The sequence below is a fragment of the Psammomys obesus genome, unplaced genomic scaffold (assembly GCF_907164565.1).
Source record: "Psammomys obesus unplaced genomic scaffold, mPsaObe1.curated_primary_1811, whole genome shotgun sequence".
In the NCBI taxonomy this organism is placed as follows: domain Eukaryota; kingdom Metazoa; phylum Chordata; class Mammalia; order Rodentia; family Muridae; genus Psammomys; species Psammomys obesus.
In genome coordinates, this window is record NW_026596131.1 from 522333 (window position 1) to 540814 (window position 18482).

At 52.3% G+C, this 18482-nt stretch overlaps 1 protein-coding gene across 7 annotated transcripts in view; it reads left to right on the forward strand.

Annotated features, from left to right (window-relative positions):
- The first annotated feature begins 219 nt into the window (after nt 1–219).
- The window catches only part of Mapt (microtubule associated protein tau), an 89135-nt gene continuing 70872 nt past the window's right edge, over nt 220–18482 (forward strand). For 5 of the 7 annotated variants that reach the window (XM_055592303.1, XM_055592304.1, XM_055592307.1 and 2 more), the window contains exon 1: nt 227–373. The gene's annotated coding sequence lies outside the window, so the exon portion shown is untranslated. Of the gene's footprint in view, nt 374–18482 lie in introns of all 7 variants that reach the window. The other 2 variants (XM_055592309.1, XM_055592305.1) reach the window with 2 other exon arrangements.

Below are 18482 nucleotides of genomic sequence, written 5' to 3' on the forward strand. Positions count from 1 at the left end.
GTGCGCGCGGCGGTCAGCTCGGGGCCCGAGGCGTGGCGAGACCCGGGAAGGGAAGCCAGGCGGCACGGGGAGGGGCGGGCCGTGGGGCGGCCGCGCGCGCCCCCTGGTGGCCGGAGGGGGGTGCCCGCGCAGGCTTCACTGCCCGCCCCTCCCCTGAGGAGGTCCGCGCTCCCGCGGCTCGCGCCTGCGCCGCCCGCCGGCCCCGGGGACGCGCGCTCTCGGCCGCGCGCGCTCTCGCAGTCTCCGCCACCCACCAGCTCCGGCACCAGCAGCAGCGCCGCCGCCACCGCCCACCTTCTGCCGCCGCCGCCGCCGCCACGGCCACCTTCTCCTCCGCGGTCCCCTTCTGTCCTCGCCTTCTGTCGATCATCAGGTAAGCGCCGCAGCTCTGAAATCTGCTCCCCATCTGCCCCAGTGCGCCATCCCCCTGCCGCCCCTCGCCCCAGAGATGGATTTAGGGAGCTGGGGCATCAGTCAGGCGCAACGGCGGGGGGCCTCTCTGCGCCCTGGGCGCCGGGGAGTTGGGAAGGAACGCGTGCAAGAGATGCACGCACGCAGGCGAATGCGTGTGTCTGTGTGTGCTGGGGTCCGCACCATCGGCTCCGCGCAGACGGGGTGAGGGGGGGGGTGCTGTGCCCGCAGGGTGGGGCGCGGATGGCTGTGACCTAGGGGAGGAGGTTGTTCTCTAATCTGGATATCAGCCTCTTGCCGCAGTGGGCGTGGGGGGGGCGGTCCAACGACGACCCCCGAAACCGAACCTGAAATCAGATTTCTCTGCTCCTGGTTGCCATCAGCCCTAAGGAAGGTGTGGACGGGGTTCTAGCAAAGATGACTGCCAGCATGCCTCTCCCGGTACCACCTCCCTGACAGTGATCCTGACAGGGCCTTCCCTGGCCCTGATTTAAGGCGGTGGCCCGCCCCCTCCCCTCTTCCTCCTTCAGAAGCCGGCAGGGGACATTTGGGGGCTGGGAGGACTCGGGAGGATGGGGAGGGGTCCAGGCGCTGTCACTTTAGCCGCCCTTCCCCGTGCGCGCGCTTGGTACAGCGACAGGGGCAGCGCTGGTGCCCGAGAAAAAGGTGGTGCGCGGATCCCAGGGTGGAGGGAGCTGGAGGAGGCAGGGGGTCACCTGGCCCCGGGGTGTCAGCGGGCTGGCGGGCCGCGGCTCCCCGCTCGGGGGCGCGCACAGACCCACGCGAGGGCTGCAGGTGCATTTCGGGGCGCGTTTCTTTCTCTGCGTTCGGCTCTCGGCTCCCGGCTCCCGGCATGTGCGCGGGCTGGCGCGCGGGGCTCGCCCCTCACTGCGGCAGTGGGTGTGGACTCGGGTGGGCGAGGAGGGGAAGAGTAGGCTGTCTCCTCCCCCTGCCACCCCTCCTCCGGTTTTTTCTTTTTCTTTTTTTTTTTTTTTTTTTCTTTCCCTCCCTCCACCCCCCGGCTCTGAACGCGAGGTGCCATCTTTATGCGGCGGGCACGTCTCTATCGTAGCATGCCAGGCGCTGTGGCCGGGCTTTGGAGGACCCGGCTGGGACCCGCGTTGAGAAGCAGGGGCTGATGAACACGGAGATGTTGGCGTTTAGCGTCTGCCGCGGTGCGCACCCGAGCGTTCACCTGGGCTCTTCTGGGGGAGCTCGCTGCTTTGTTCGTCGAGGTCGTGTGATTTAGGATCTGTGCCACCAGCTCTGGGGGGGGGGGGGGGCTTTCATTCGGCGGGGGGCATTTACCTGCGCGCCGTGAACAACTCCATCCTTTCCTCGCCACTCGTTTCAGACCCTTTGTTGGAGCTGCAGGCTTGCTGGGGAGGTCTAGGCACAGCCCCCAGGGCACGCATGGAACCCCGAGCAGCCTCTTCCCCAGCTCATCCCGGAGCACAGGGGTGGGGATTCGCGGTAGACTACAGGTGTCCTCCGGGGAACCACATCCCTCCCCACACCTAGGCCGTCCTGAGGACCACACCCCACCGTGTTTCACTGCGAGGGACGCCAGCTAACGCTTGAGAAGCTCAGCTTCCCACCATCGCCACCTTTGAGCTGCCTCTCCCGGTGGGAGACTGAGCGGGGGCCATGAGATTCCCCTAGGGTGCTGCGGCCACACCCACCCCTCCTAACCTAAGAAGGTGGGGTGGGGGGTTAGGGGTTGCCATGGGAACCACAGCAGCCAGAGGAGGAACCTCTGGGCGTTGTCCCGCCCCTTACTCCGCGGAGATTCAGAGCCCTGGGGTAGTCTGACAGGGTTAGATCGTCCTCCTGGAAGATGCGGGGAAGGAGCCGCTCATCCCCGAGCCGGGCATCATTCTCATTGGCACCGGCAGCCATCAGCTAGGTGCCCCTAATGTACTTTTTATAAGCATACTGGCTTGCGTTAGTTTGTTATTATTTAAATGAGGACTTTCACTTAAAAGTCCACAGCTACAACAGCCCTTTGAATAGAATAGGAAGCAAACAGGTCCCAGCCTCCCCACCCTGCAGTAGTCAGCTTTAGTCTTCGAGGTTTTCTGGTTCATTCTACCCCTGAATACTGGTGCGGGCGTGCAGTTTTGAGGCCGATGAGCACCTTAAGGGCCGAATCGCCCACGTCGGCTGCCTAGATTGATGTGCTTTTCTGAGAATTGTCTGGGCTGGGGGCGTGGGGGGGTGGGGGGTGGGGGGTGGAACGCCCTTTCCAGGGCAAACGGCGGCCTGAGGCTGTGGCGTGGTGGCTGGGCCTACCCGGCGGACATTTCCCAGCAGCTGAAGGATGGCTTCAAATATGACCCATCCCTAGCCCCACGATGGGCTGCTGGGGGCAGGGTTCCTAATCTAAAAGAAGCCAGGCTCTTGGGGTGACGCCTGGGAGGGAGGCTGTCTATGGCGGCCCTTTGGGCAAAGGTGTCACAGTTCTGTAGGTGGGAGATCGGCGGGAGGGGGAGGAGAGACAACATTTCACCCAACGCAGAAACAAAGCAACAGACCACGCGTCCCCGAACCCGCGCGGTCGGGTAAGGTACTGTGGTCGCCAAGGCCCCGGGCTGCTAGTGTAAGATCATCTGGGCTGCTGCATGGCCTTTCTGCAGAGTTGGACGGCCTCTATTCCTGCCTCTGCCCCTTGCCTTAACAAACCGGCTTCCTTCGCCTCAGAAGCTACAAGTTTGCGCTGAAGCCGACACTGTGGAGCGCTGAGCCAGCCTGGGCTCATCCGAAAGGGTCCAAGAGCCAAGATTACACCCACTGTCCTCAGTGTCCTGGAGGCCCTCATTCACCCCTGGCGCTCAGGAAATTGTGATTCCAAACCTCCCCCCTCCCCCCCCCGCCGGGCTGTTTAGCGTTGGGTGGATGGTGGAATCACCTCACCCACTCCCCACTCCCGCACCGCTTCAAGACTGTCCAGATTTTGCACGGTGGATGCCCGGGCCCCTTCAACTGTCAGGTCTCACAGCAGAAAAAGAAATATGGTTAATTCTGTGGTTCCAATCTGAGATGTCATCTTGTGTTTGCTGCTGCTGCTGCCGGTGGTGCTCGCGGAATAGGAATTGCTTGCCTACTCGCCATTTGCAAAGCTTCTCTAAAAGAATGGCCGTCCAGCTAAGCATGCCCATCCTCCCCCAGAGCCAGAGCCGCTGCAGCCACCGCTGATCTGCTCTGCACCGTTTGCCTGGCTGGCAGATGTGTATTGGTACAGTGGTAACCTGGCCTGGCTTCACCTTTGATGATCTGAATATCCCTTAGCATGGCTGGGTTGGTTTTTCTGGATGAGTGACAGCCCATGGTGTGTTTCTCTGGTCCTGCATAGACCCTGTATACACACTTGCGTGGTGGTGGAAGGGTGTGGCTTTTAAGTGGCTTCTAGTGTCAGAGTCTGCTCCCCAGGGAGGAACAAAGGAAACAGATATTGCCCAGGAACTGCAAGAAGAGACTTAGTAATGGAGTGATTGAGGTAAGGTCGGGCTTGTTCCCTTTGGGAAAATGAGCCCTTGTACTGAGCAAACCTTTTGGCCCACTCGTCCTTGGAGGGCGAGATAAGCCTGGGGACAGGAAAGGACTGTGGTGGCCTTTGTGAGGATGGACTTTTCCTTCTCCCTTTTAAACATCAACCCATGCAGTTCACTTGTTGAAAATTCTAGGGAACTGTGTTTTATTCGGTCTCCCCTGAGCGTGCTGTACGTGGCTTTTGTGAGGGTCTGGGTGTGTGTGAGAGCCATGCGTTGTTTTTCCTACTGAATATGTGAACCTTTCCAACTATGCCTTGTCTTCTCTTTATCTAGTTAAGATAGTCCATGATCCCCTCTTGAGAGTGAATCACCTCAAAAGAGATTTTTTGAAAAAAGAATAACTTTAGAGACCTAATAGAGAGCTAGACATATAATGGGTGTTTGGCCCATAATCACTTAACAGATAAGTGGATAAAATGGAGAGACAGAGGTCAGGAGGGTGTCAAAGAGAAAGTAGAGTCGGGGGTCATAGGCAAGGTCACAGCATCTGGGAAACTTGGGCACAAATCTAGTCTATTTGTCTATGTGCCCAGTTGGTGCCAGACACCTGCCTGTGATCACAGCTTCCACAGGTGGTTCACCTGCCCCTTGTGGGTAAAATAGAAGAAGAGCAGGGAGGGGGCCATCACACTCCACCAGCCCACCTCTGGGGGCTATGTTCCTGCTGCAGGTGACTGGGATGGGCCGGAGACCACACTCTTAGCTCCTTCCACTCTCCTCACCCTCAGAGGCTCATCTGACTATTGTGCACCCAGGAGTTAGGGGTGCCTGGCCAGGTGAGAAAGAGAGATGTCCCTAGCCCCTAAATGGGACCGCATAAGGCCACTGAGACTTGGGTCTTTTCCTGGAAAATCATGGTCCTCAGTGGGAGTGACTGAAATGTCTGGAAAGTAGTTGGGGTAGGGGGGCAATATGCTGCTATTGGCCTCTTGTGGGTAGAGGCCAGAGATGCCGCTAAACTTTATGGGACACTTGCCAAATGGCACTGGCACTGGCGTAGAGCAGCCCTGCTGTGGGAACAGTGTTCCCCTGCCACTTCCGTCTCAATTGTACTTATTGGGTGTACACTCTTCTAGGAGTGCTGCTGGGGATGACCTCACGTGGTCCCCACAGCTATGTCCCTGGAGAGCAGTGACACTTACCCTCTGACGGATAGAGGGAAGCTGAAGCCCAGAGAGATTTATAGCCAAGCCCCACGAGGTTTAGTAGAATTCTTCGGGCTAGCCTGGGAACCTGGTCAGACTCTCCAACCACACAGCCCTTTTGGATCATGGGCTAGAATATGTTACAGAGGCGTGGATTTAAGCCCTTGGTGTCTGATTTTTGACATCTGGAAGAAAGGATTTTACTCCACCTTGGTGCTCTGGTTATGGAACAGAGAGGAAATCTTCCCAGGGACCTTACCCCCTATATGACTGAGGGATGCTGGACTCATCTGTTGTGTGAAGGGGCAGCCAGGTTTGATTGGCTCAGAGACAGCTGTTAAGATGGAGGGCTGAAGGGCAAGGGAAAGGGCTCAGCTGTTATAACGCCAGTTCCCCGGCATGAGGATCTTCCTAAGTTCAGATCCCTAGCGTTTACATAGAAGCTGAGTCCTGCAGTGTGTCTAGCGTCTAGTGTCTAGTGACCCAGCACTGGGCAGGGATGGATTCCCAAAGCTCTCCAGAAAGCCCAGCCAAACACACGACCTCCAAGTTCATTGAGAGACTCTGCTTCTAAAAATAAGGGTGGAAAGTGACACAGAAGACACCAAATGTCAACCTCCATGCAAATACATGTATATACAACACACACACACACACACACACACACACACACACACACACGCATACCTAAACAGAGATTGGAAGGTCAGTCAGATTCAGCTGTGGCGAGGGTAAAAAGGTTTGGGGGATGTCAGATTTCTGTTAGATTCTGTCCCACCCAGAGCCTGAGCATTAGCACCCATAGCTGAGGCCCCGAGCTCTAAAACTGTGAACACATGTGGAGCTGTGGTTAGGAGAAACCCTCACTGCGAGCATCCAGGTCTCCCTGGGTGACAGTGGGCCCTGGAGGCTGCCCTTGCTGCCTGGCTGGACTCTAAAGTGCGTTTCCATCATCTCTGTGTGCGTGGTGCTCCTGAGACTGCTCAGCGGCCACGGGCTCGCTGCTGCTCTGTGTGAGAGTTGTGAGGCAGTTGCGGTTTACCAGGCCTTCCTTCTACCCGACCAGTGCCAGGGACGGCACAAACCCCATCACACTTGCCTCACGACTGTCACCTTGCCAGAGCCATGGCAGACCAATAACTCCCTCCCTGCCTCTGCTTGCTAAACCTCTGTTCCTGGGGCTCCTATGGAGCGTGGGGGAGGCAGTGTTGAGGTCACCCCCAGATGGCTGTGGCATTGGGATTCTTGTGTGGTTAGAACAGGCTTCTGCAAAATGAAAGCTCAAGGAACTTTCCTGGCTATATCTTAACTTTTTCCTTTTGCTCGGGCACCAGCAGGCTCTTTGCTGAGCCCAGTTGGCTACTCATGGGAGTGTTGCCAGTGGCTGGAGAGCAGGTGCCCAGCACAGAGCTGTGTTCCTGCAAGCAGAGGACATTTGGTTTCAAGTCCTTGGACACCAGTCCCTGCTTCCCATCAACCCAGCCTACAGCAGAGCTTAACTACTTGGGAGGGTTTTTTGTTTGTTTGTTATTGTTGCTGATTTAATATATTCATATTCGACCTGGGATATTGTACCTATCTAGAAGGTTGCCAAGGCGTTTAGATGAATTAATGTGGTACTTACCATGGCCTGCCATGAGACTGCTCCTTAACCGCGTCCTTTAGATGGACACTTGCAGTAGCACGTGGAGGTACCTTGGGCCACTAGTGTTGGAATAAATGACACCAAGTAGGAACCAAGCCCAGATCCTCTGGAACCAGCCATTGTTGTTTGGGCGGAAGTGGATCTCCAAGCTCACACACACACCCATGTTTAAACGTACACACAGAACTCTTGCCACAGCAAGCACGGGGAATTATCTGTTGTCCTGCTTCTGTCTGCTTCCTTCCTGAAACCTGCCCCATGCCAGGAATAGACTGCAAACTCCCCACACCAGCCTTGCCTGCGTGCCCACTGGCCCGCCCTCCCTCCCTCTCCCCCTCATTCCCCCCCTCCCTCTCTCATGGCAAGGGTGACCTGGCTCAGGGTGTTAGGGCCAGAGGTCTTCTGGTTTACTCACTGAATAAAAGTGCCTGCTGACGATCGAGAAAGTAATGACAGTAACGGAAGGCAGTGCCTGTGGGGGAGATTGCGGATAAAGTGTTCCGCCAATCCTGCAGCCCTCAGTAGCCGGGTGAGCGGCCTTCCTGGCAGATGGTGTCAAGAGGCAGAGACCAATGTTAAGGGTCCTACACTCCTGGGATATGAAGCCTAGGAATTCCAAGCTCCCGATAAGCAGAGTCCTGTGTGATTCAGTATAACAAGCTTTCTCATCTGTGGAATCAGGGAATCCTAAATCATCAGTTTTTAATCAGTTTTAGTTTTCTTTAATTATTTGTTTGTGTGTGTATATATGTATGTGTATATGTTTTTTTGTTTGTATGTATGTATGTTTGTTTGTATATAAGGGTACCCTCAGAGGCCAAAAGAGCATCAGATCTGACCCCCTGGAGCTGGAGTTACAGGTGGTTATGAGCCATGGATGTGAGTCTTCTACAAGAGCAGTACATGCTCTTAGCTACTCATTCATCTCTCCAGCCCCTTGAACCTTTAAAAAAAAAAATGTGTGTGTATAAAACATGTATTTATTTACATAAGGTGTGTGTGCATGTATGCCGTAGTACACATTCGGAGGTCATAGAACAATTTGTGAGAGTCGGTTCTCTCCTTCCAACATCTGGGTCCTGGGACTCACACTCAGGTCATCGGCTTGGGAGCAAGCCCTTTACCTGGTCAGCCATCTCACCAGATCTGCTTATACCTTTGGGGGGGTCGTATTTGTGTATGCCTGTGTGTGCACCCCAGTGTGGTGTGTGTGTGTGTGTGTGTGTGTGTGTGTGTGTGTGTGTGTGTGTGTACATACAGGTGGAGGCCAGGGGACAAGATCAGGCTGGCCCTGCATTGCCTTCCACCTTACTTTCTTATTTATTAAACTTTATTTTATTTTTTTGTGTATGGGTGTTTAGTCTACCTGTAAGTGTGTGCGCCAGGTACATTCCTGGTACCTCCAGAGGCCAGAAGAGGCTGTTGGATCCTCTGAGACTGGAGTTACAGATATTGTGAGCTGCAATGCGACTGTTGGGAATCAAACCCAGGTCCTCTGGAAGAGCAGCCAGTGCTCTGAACCACTGAGCCACCTCTCCAGCCCCATATTTGTTTTTGAGGCAGCATCTCTCCGTGAATTCAGAGCTAAGCAAACTGACTAGACAGGCTAGCTCCTGAGTTCTGGGATCTCCTGTCTCCATCCCTGCTCGGGCTCTCAACGCTGGCATTCCAGAGGAGCATCAGTAGTGCTGAGAATCTAAAATAAGAGTTCCTAGGGCCAAGTTGATGGGGGTTGGGGGGGGGGTGGCTCGGGAGGTAAAGTGCCTGCCACACAGCATGAAAGCCTGAGTTCAGAGTTCAGATTCCCAGGGCCCACACACGAACCAGGTGAAGCGCCATGCCTCTTCATGCTTTCCAGATAGGCAGTTTACTTATCTCTCCCCGCCTCCAGCTTGCGCCTCTGTAAGTGAATTAATTGTGATATTAAGATATAATAGCTATGTAATGGTTCAAGTTATGTGATTAGCATGGAAAATACCAAAAGGCACAGACTGCTTCTAGACAAGCCCAGACTGTGAGCAAGAGCTTGGCTGGGCTGGGAGTCTGCCCTGGCTGCAGACAGGCCCTCTGGACCCCGGCCTTCAGACGCTGGTCTTTCATTTCTTCCTGCAAGAGGCCAGGAAGGCACCTGCCAGGGAGACTTTTGTGTTAAGTTAAAGGTAGGTATTCTCCTGCCTGCCCACTTTGGCCTGTCTTTATTTAAGGCCCCCAGAATACCCATAAGACTAAAATTTAAATTCATTCGACCCATGGCGCTCCTCTTTGAAATACATTTTATTTAAAAAAAAAAAAAATGGAAAGCGAATCTGTAGTCACTGATAATGGCACTTAATCTGTGGCCCTTCCACCCCACATCAAGGCGTCAAGGAGAAGAGGAACATGCATGATCTCTGGTCTCTGTTGCTCGTTCTCCTTCCAGCCTGTGGATTAGTGTTGTTTTCCCAGGAAGTGTGGGTGATGCTATCTACGTCACAGGGGTGCCACCGAAAATCCAGAGATGTGCTTTTGATCTTGATGTCTTCCTCCCTGGGACACCAAGGATATCAGAAAACCCCTGGGTCTGTAACTGCCTGTCACATGCTTCGCAGTCAACACGAGACGATAAACAGGGAATGCTGGGAAGACCCAGCGGGCAGAACCACAGGAGGGTGACCTCCTCAGGGCAGCTCGCCCGTCAGGATGCATCAAATTATGTGTAAACAAAATTTTGAGAGTGGGTTCAAAAAGTGAAAACAAATGATGTAAAACTAGCAAAACCCTCAAAATTATTCTCTATAAAATCTAGTCCTGCCATTGATTGCTGAGTTTGGGTGTCTCTCTCTATGGCCCCACACCTTATTTTTAATTTTTATTTTATTATCTTGTACATGTTTGCCTGCATATGTGTGTACACAGCACATGTGTGCATGGTGCCTGTAGAGGGACAAATGGTTTTGAGCTTCCGTGTAGGTGCTGGGAATTGAACCCAGGTCCTGTGGAAGAGCAGGCAGTGCTGTTAAACTACCAAGCTCCCTCCCCAGTCCCTTCACACCTTTACTTGAGCTCATCATTTCCATTAGACTGACTAGTCAATAGGAGCTAGCTGTCACACACACACACACACACACACACACACACACACACACACGCCCATACAGACGTAAGCTGCCACAGCTGGGTTGTTTTTTTTTTTTTATGTGCATTAGTGTGACGGTGTCAGATCCCCTGGAATTGGTGTTACAGACAGTTGTGAGCTGCCATGTGGTTGCTGGGAATTGAACCTGGGTCCTTTGAAAGAGCAGACAGTGCTCTTAACCACTGAGCCATCTCTCCAGCCCCCACCGCTGGTTTTTATGTGGGCACTAGGGTTCTGAACTTTGCTCTTCACGCTTTGTGGCGGGCACTTTACCCACCGAGCCTCAGGAACATTTATTTCCCCCAAATTCCCTTGTGGCCTTACCCTCCAAAAGAGGTTTTCGGATGAGCTAATAACCTGAAACCGTTTGTAAGAAAACATTTAGTCTTTGGTTACACCCCCATAAATGTGCATATTGACTAGTGAACGCCTGGAGTTTTTCTACTGAGCTTGCTGAAAACCTGGTCACTTTTTAACTTTGATATTGGCAGTGCATCAGAATTTAAGTAAATTTATGTGAATAGTCAGAGGGAAAGTTGGCTACATGAATAAGGCAGAGTAACTGCCAGATGCCTTTGGGGCACAATGAAAACTGCGGTATGGACGGATAGAAACAGGTCCCTTTCAAAGCTGCCACCTAGAAGGCTAGGACAAACTAGGTATCACCAGCCTATTTCCTGCCTGGTCTTTTTCCAGAAGAACACAGGAAATACTACATGGCCTCAATCTGCTTTGGGCACAGTGGTTCAGTCTCTGCCCCGCCCCTATGCAGCCAGCTCAGAAAAGGAAAGGAGGATAGATTTTGGAAAAGAAAGAAAGAAAAAAAAAAACCACTAAATCCGCTTAAATATAGAATGATCTTTACACACTCCCCAGGACCTTCTTTAAGCCTGTTGAATATTCTCCTCCAATAAGCCTCTTGGGAATGATCCACCTCCCAGGTGGCTCAGTGCTGGGCTGAGCTCCTCCCCCTGGCTCCAAAGTCCCTCCCTCCCTCAGCTGAGAAAAGGCTAGTCATGGCTGCACTGTTCCCTGCAGACTGCCAACAGGGACTGAGTACATTGAAATTCGTGCCTTTTCATATCATAAAACATTATAAACCATCACAAGACAGTGTTCGATAGCTGATAGAGAAATTGCATGAAAAAACAAAAAAGTCTGTCTTTTGATAAGCAGAATTCATGCTGTAAGTTGACAGTCAGGACCAAGGCCGAAAATAAGATTGAAGATGTGCTCCATCATTTGTTGCTGGCAAGACTGAATTACAGAAGGCAGGGAGCCGCTCACAGCGTGGTCTTGGTTATCATCCACCACTGCCTCCCAAATCTAATTACCAATTGCCCATTGGCCGATGAGAGATTTTTGGCAAAGATGGAGAATTCCTGGACCCTGATCCTTCGTCTGTGAAGTGGGAGTGATGCAGTCTCCCCTTGAAACGCAGTGGATGGTAAGGCCTCAGCCTCGATTTTCACTGCTAGTCACAGAACAGGAATGAAACAATCCGTAAGAATTCCTTTGGGCACCTCAGAAGTCAGTGCACAGGGAGCTGCTGCACACGTCAGATCCCTAGCGGGCTGAGTGCCAACTGATGCCTGAAATGATACAGCTGCTGCCCCTTGCTCCTGTCTCCAGCCAGCCAGGGGCAGCTGGTCCCCTGTGGTGGACAACCAGGCCAACATGGGCCCATGCCCCAAAGGATGAACACACAACCAGAGTCAAGTCTGTCCCTATTTTGGAGAGGAGGAGGAGACCCAAATTCACGGTGCAGGACAGTGAGTGATTTCTAGCCCATGCCAGTGCTGACCTCTCCCGAAAGGGGCTGAGACTTCCTCTCCGGCTGGAGTTGTGACCCTTGAATGGAATTTCCTGGGAGCGGTCCCATGTTTTTATGGAATTTTCAGCTTCTTCCTAGATGGTACAGAACCTCATAGTCTAAACTTTCCCAGGGTGGCTCCTCCCTGCCGGTCAGTGTTAGCTTACGACAGGAATCGGCGGAGGCAAGAGTGAGTGACAGCTGGGCAGTGACTTTTGGTGGCACGATGCTTTTGTGGCTCATTAGCCAAATGGTTTTAATTGAGCTGCAGCTGGGCTGAAGTTTGTCGGCCTAGCCCTGTGAATGGAAGTTTTCTTGCCCTGGCCTTCCTGCCCCCCCCCGTACTAGGGGATTGAACTTGGGGCTTCGTGCCTCTGCAGTCTGGATGGAAGGTTTCTGAAGGATGAGGCTGGTGGGAGATGTTACCAGTGTGCAACCCCATTCTGCCAGGGGCCGTTGGCTCGACCTCAAAGGTGAGCTTCGGTGTCTACTGACCCCACGTCACTGCTCCTTAGGAAGCCCAAGACCCATTACCATCTGACCCTTCCCACGTGGGTTGTTGAAACCTACCATCTTCCAGTACCTTATGTGATAAGCCAGTCTTAAGCTCTCCCTCCACCTCCTGGAGCGAACCTGGCAGCTTCCTGCAGACATCTTACCCTGGCCTCATTAGAGAAACAATAATAATTCCTAGAGTGAGTTCTAGAGTGTATGTCTGCATTCCATTGCCAAACTCTCCCCAGAGCAACATGCTTTCTGTCACGCCCATGTCCAGCCATAAATCCTACTCATGTTCTCTGTCACCTGATTAGCCAAGCCTGCCCCCCAGACTCTGGACCCCCTTCCCACTTCTCACTGACAGCCAGCTGCCATCTCTCCTTCACAGACGGCACCCACTTGCGCCCTCATCTTCCATGGCCCTCCTCACCTGTGTAGACCACGCTCGCAGTCTGTCCCCTCCCTGAAGCTGTCCCCTCCCGAGCGCACTAGATCCAGGAACTCCACATACTTCCTCTCCCCACTCATTCCCACTGCAGTAGCTCATGTCTAAGCTGTGGGCCTCTCGTCTCGCTTTGTGTGCAATTTCTGTCCCCCCCCCCCCCCCCGGTTGTCTGTCCTCTGAGAGCAGAGACCGTGTGGGCCCGCGTCGCCAGCCGGGCTCTTCTGCTTGCCTGGGCCCCTAGCGCATGCGCAGTCGCCCAACCAGTACTTGAAGCCCAGAATGTTGTGTTTTGGTTTAGGTTTTTGTTTTAAGATAGGGTCTCACTCTGGAGCCTAGGCTATCTTGGATCTCGCTAGATAGTCCAAATGAACTTCAAACTCATGGCGATCCTCCTGTGTCAGCCTCCCGGGAGCGAGGATTACAGGGTGTGCCTGCTAGAACGCTGGGTGAATACTGCTTCATGCTCACAAGCTATGCAGGCTGGCGCTGGGTGAGCCTGACCTGTTTAAATGAGATAAGCCTTTCCCTGCTGCTCCATAGTCCCACTGCTCTGGACACCCAAAAATAAAAATCACATTTTCTTCCAGATTGTTCTACTTCAGACCAGCCAGCCTCCCCAGTGATCCAGATCCTTTGGGCTGTATGAAGACACACAGAAGGCAGCAATTACTAGTCGCATTTATTTTACCAAAAACTGGGCCTCGTTCCTCTTTCCCCCATGAGTCTGGCTCATTTTTTTCAGAGGAGCAAAGAAGTTTGGGGGCTTAGGAAAGAGCCAGGTGGTGTCTTCAACCCAGGCCTGGCCCAGGTCAAAGCCTCCTCCCTCAGGCTCCGTGCTCTCTGCCAGGCCCCGGGAGCCAAAGGACCTGTCTTTAGTACTAAGAATCTGGGAAGCATGCCCTGCGAACGGGTCACTTGTAACACGAGCCTGAAGAAATTATTTTAACCCGAAAGCAAGCCTCCAAAGCAGGCTGCTGCTTCACATGGCCCGTGACGGCAGAGCCAAATTTAGCATCACGGACAGGTCCACACTCACCATACTCCACTCTCTTAAAATCTTCCTGCCCCCGGAAACCACGGGAAGACGCTCACACACACCCACAGTGCCACGAGGTTCCCACTGATCAGAGGCTGGGAGTTGAGTGTGAGGGGGGCCGTGTGTAAATAAACCCTCGGGGAAGAGGGAGGCATCGTCTCCAGGGAAAGAGAGAGTTGAAGGGGACAGTTTTCCCTGGGTGAGACAGACTAGGGCAGCTTCTGCTCCTGGGGGAGAGGGTCAGGGTGGGTGGTGGGCTGGTGGGACAGAGGTTTGCATCTGTCCTGCTGACTGCACTCAGGAATCCCTGTGCTTCACACCATGGGACCAACCTAGCAGAGGGGAGTAATGGGAACAGAGGGAGGTGTTCCCTGGTGAGGCTGGGGTTCTGTTACCTGGGCCATTAGGCTCTCAGGGCACTTCTGTGACACTGAGCTCTGTCTCCCACAGCGCCTCCCTCTGACTGAGAGGGCAGCCATTTCTATTCCCTCTGCCTCCCACACTCTTACCAGCATTTTCTAAAAAGTTTTCTACCAGCTGCAAAGATACCATATGTGAGCCATGTGAGATCCACCCAGTGTCTGTTCTCTCTCTGTCTCGCTCTGTCTCGCTCTCACTCGCTTTAACTGCTGAGCAGGTGTCTGTGCCAGCCCTGTGTGTGTGTGACGGCAGGTACAAGGGTGTCTCTAGACAGCCCACAGAAGGCTGGTCACATTGGTGTTTGGGGACCTCACTGCCAAAGACTGTGCCACCTAAGACTCGGGACCATCCCCACTGTGACTCCCAATAGTGGGGTCCCTCACGTTGCCACTTGCCGGTAGGACAAACCCTGACACACACACACACACACACACACACACACACACACACACACACACACCGCTGGATCCCAAATTTGCAAAACAGCACTTGAGAAAACTTTTCTGGATTTACCAAAAGTAGTGTGATTTGGATGAATTTAGAGAGGATGAGTCATTTTGAGTTCTGGGTGTTTGAGATCAGGCACAGCGGGGCACCGTAGCACACACCTGTAATTCTAGCCCTCAGGAGGCAGAAGCAAGCAGATCGCTGCGAATTCAAAGCCAGCCGGGACTGCATGGTGAGAGCCTGGCTCAAAACAAACACAAACAAGGAAAAATAAAAATAAAAACAGGCACAAGATGGGCTCGTGTTAGGGCTGCGTACGCAGTTTGATTTCACCATTTTGAAGCCCTGAGCCCCAAGTTATATTCAAGGGGATAGTGCTTTACAGCTTCCATGGTGGTGTCATTTAACTCTTGACAGGAGGCTGTTTGTTAAGAACTCTTTCTCCTCAAGGGTGTATGTCAGTGCTAGAGCTCTAGCCTGGTGTGTACAAGGCCCTAGATTCTGTTCCCAGCATCACAAAAAGGAAAGGGGATGCTAGTTGGAGGCCCTGTGGGTAACAGTGTTCTCACCTGAGGTTAACTGGTGAGATCCCACACTGGAAGGAGGAAACTGACTCCCGAAGTTTTCCTCCCACCCCGACTTGTGGCACACGTGCTCCTGCACTTAGACACACACCACGCACATGCGCCAATGAGGACACCAAGGCACCGAGATTTGGAGAGTTATGGTGGGGTTTGGGAAAGTCAAGGGAGACCTGGAGTCACTTGGCTAGTTTGAGGCAGATGGGGAATCTGAACCCAGCATATCTTCTTAACCCTAGCGCTCACCTGTGGAGGTCCTGCCATTGGTTTACTGCAGCCACTGAGCAGGGGTTTACACAGACCTCGCCACATTCCCTCCAAAAACAAAGAAATGGTTGCCTGTCTGCCTGCCTGTCTGCCTGCCTGCCTGTCTGCCTGCCTGCCTGTCTGCCTGCCTGCCTGTCTGCCTGCCTGTTTGCCTGCCTGCCTGCCTGTCTGCCTGTCTGCCTGCCTGGCAGTCTAGATTGATCAGAGACCTGAGAGTTTGTACCATAAGGTAAATAAAGACAGCAATTACAACCAGGCAGTGGTGGCTCACACCTTTAATCCCAGAGGCAGAGGCGGGTGGATCTCTGTGAGTTTGAAGCCAGCCTGGTCTATAGAGCAAGCTCCAGGACAGCCACAGTTACACAGAGAAACCCAATCTCGGGGGGGTGGGGGGGGGTTGAGACACAGATTGCTTTCTCCTTTAAAAACTAAAACTGTCCCACATAAGATGTGCTTGGGCGTAGGTGTAATTTATGGGTGCGATGTTCCCCATAACTGTAGCAATGGGGGATAGGTGAGAAGAAAAATCCCACAGCCCAGGCAGCCCTGTGGGACTGAAGAGGGGTGGAGGGAGGCTGCTGGGCTCGTCCTGGGAAGCATGGGACTGCTGGGGCTGGGGTGGTCAAAGGAGGCTGATGCCAAGGCCCAAGCTCACCCACATTGTCAGGGATCCAGAAGACACGGGAAGAGGAAGAGCCATGTCATGTTAATGCAGCTCCAGTTAAAGAACTCCTCTTCAGATACAAGTTAATTTTTTTTTTCCTGAAACTGAAGTCTAAAAATAGGAAGAAGAACTTAAAAATAATTGGTAAATTAATGAGGTTCTGTCTAGTTCCAAATCAAATTGGTCTTTCCACCTTCCTCATTGCCTATGCCCATTGGGTGTAATTCCCATGATAGTGTCTCATTCTACTGTTTCAAGCCTCCCCGGGGAGCAGTTTTTCAGTTCTCCCATATGATGAGGGGCGTTTCCCCTCTGTATCCTCAGCCCCTGGCATACTGCAGGGCACAGAATGAGCCCTATTCACCATTGAATGGACGAATAAAGGGGCACAGATTCATGAATGAATGTAGTATGAATTTCAGGGATACACGGGGCAAAGGAAAAATGAGCATAGGTCTATGTGCTTATCTCTCTGCCTTCTACAGAGTAGTTACAGTTCTGCATTTGGGCTCCGCATGCTAAAAGTAGAAAGGCGTGCACAATTTGTGTGTACATGTATATATTACAATCGTCTTTTTTGTTTGCTTGCTTGCTTTTTGAGACTGGGTTTCTCCCTATAGCTCTGGCTGTCCTGGAACTTGCTCTGTAGACCAGGTTGGTCTCAGACTCGGAGCTCTTCCTGCCTCTGCCTCCTGAGTGCTGGGATCAAAGGCGTGTGCCACCACTGCATGGCTACAATTGTCTTTGTAAAAGTTAAGTCAGATGCCCCTAAGTTCCCCTGAACACTGGAATGACACCGTGAACCGTAAGCCCCACTTCAGTGACAGTGAATCTTTGTGTTCAGGGTTGGGGTCTGTGGCTTGGGTCAAAGGCTAATTAATCACTGGCACTCCATCTGACTTCTACAGTCGGGCTTCCAGACAGAGCTGTTAGAAGAGATGGCTCAGCAGTTAAGGACAATGGCTGCTCTTCCAAAAGGCCTGGGTTCAATTCCCAACACCCCCCCCCACACACACACACACACACACGATGGCTTACAACTGTCTGCTGCTTTAGTCCCAGAGGACACAATGCCTTCTGCTCACTTCCAAGGGCACAAGGCTTACACGTAGTAGACATACATACACGCAGGTAAAACACCCATATATGTAAGATAAGAAAATAAATCATGGTTTGTTTAAAAAAAAAAAAACTGGAATAGGCAAGATAGAACACAGCACATTCAAGAGCTGAAGAGATGGCTCATTGGTTAAGACATCTTATTGCTCTTCCAGAGGACCTGAGTTCACTGCCCAGCTCCCACAGCCTATAACTTCAACTCTGGCGGAATCCAATACCCTCTTCTGGCCTCCACAGGCCCTGCACTCCAGGGCACCTACCCTCCCCCCACACACACACACATAACTAAAAATATAATCTATGTAAAAAAAACAAACGAGGGGTCCAGCTAAATTTGGACAATAAAATAAAATAAAATAAAATAAAATAAAATAAAATAAAATAAAATAAAATAAATCAGCATAGGAGTAGGAGGCTACAGAATGTCCCCTAAAAGTATTTGGTCCTAATCCCAAGAGCCCGGGACCTTATTTGCTAAAAGGCTCTTTGCAGCTGTGATTGATTACATTAAGGGTCTTATGATGGAGACGGAATGCTGGATTATCCTGGTGCTCTTAGAACGGAAACGGGGAGGGCAAGCTGTGGCTCGGTGGAAGGGCATTTGCCTGGCATGCCTGAGGTCCTAGGTGTTTAAATGAAGGAAAACCCTAACCACTCTAATGTACCAATAAAGACTCAGGAGCCAGATTCGGGGGTGAAAAACTGCTAGCCCAGAGAGGCAAAGGAAGTACCCAGATAACCTGGATGGAAAAAATAAATAAAACCAAGGCCAAAGGCTTGCTAGCTCAAAGCCCAAAAGCCAGAGCTTGAACTAGTCTAATTCTTCTTCTCCATGCTGTCTTAAATACCCCTCAACTCAAAGTCCCTCCTACTCTTTAATCTTTGTCATCTGGTTTCTAGCTCCGCCTCTTGACCTAGGGTTAACTTTATTAGATCCAGTATACAGAGAGGTCTTGGATTAAAGGTGTGTGCTAGGGCTGGCTGAACCACAGAATAATCACCTGTTTACAATAAACAGAAAGTTCTCCGATTAAAAGTGAGTGATAGAACTCAACCACAGCAAAGAAACAGGGTTTACAGTTCACAATTTGGGGGATCACAATGGGATCAAATATCCTGCAACACCTAGGTTCTCTCCCTTGGGGTTGAGGAGACACACTCAGGCGCACACGCACAATACAATGGAAAAGGCAATGTGGTAATGGAAGCAAAGATTAGAGGGACATGGCCACCAGCTAGGAATAGGGGGGAGAGAGAGAGAGAGAGAGGAAGGAAGGAAAGGAAGGAAGGAAGGAAGGAAGGAAGGAAGGAAGGAAGGAAGGAAG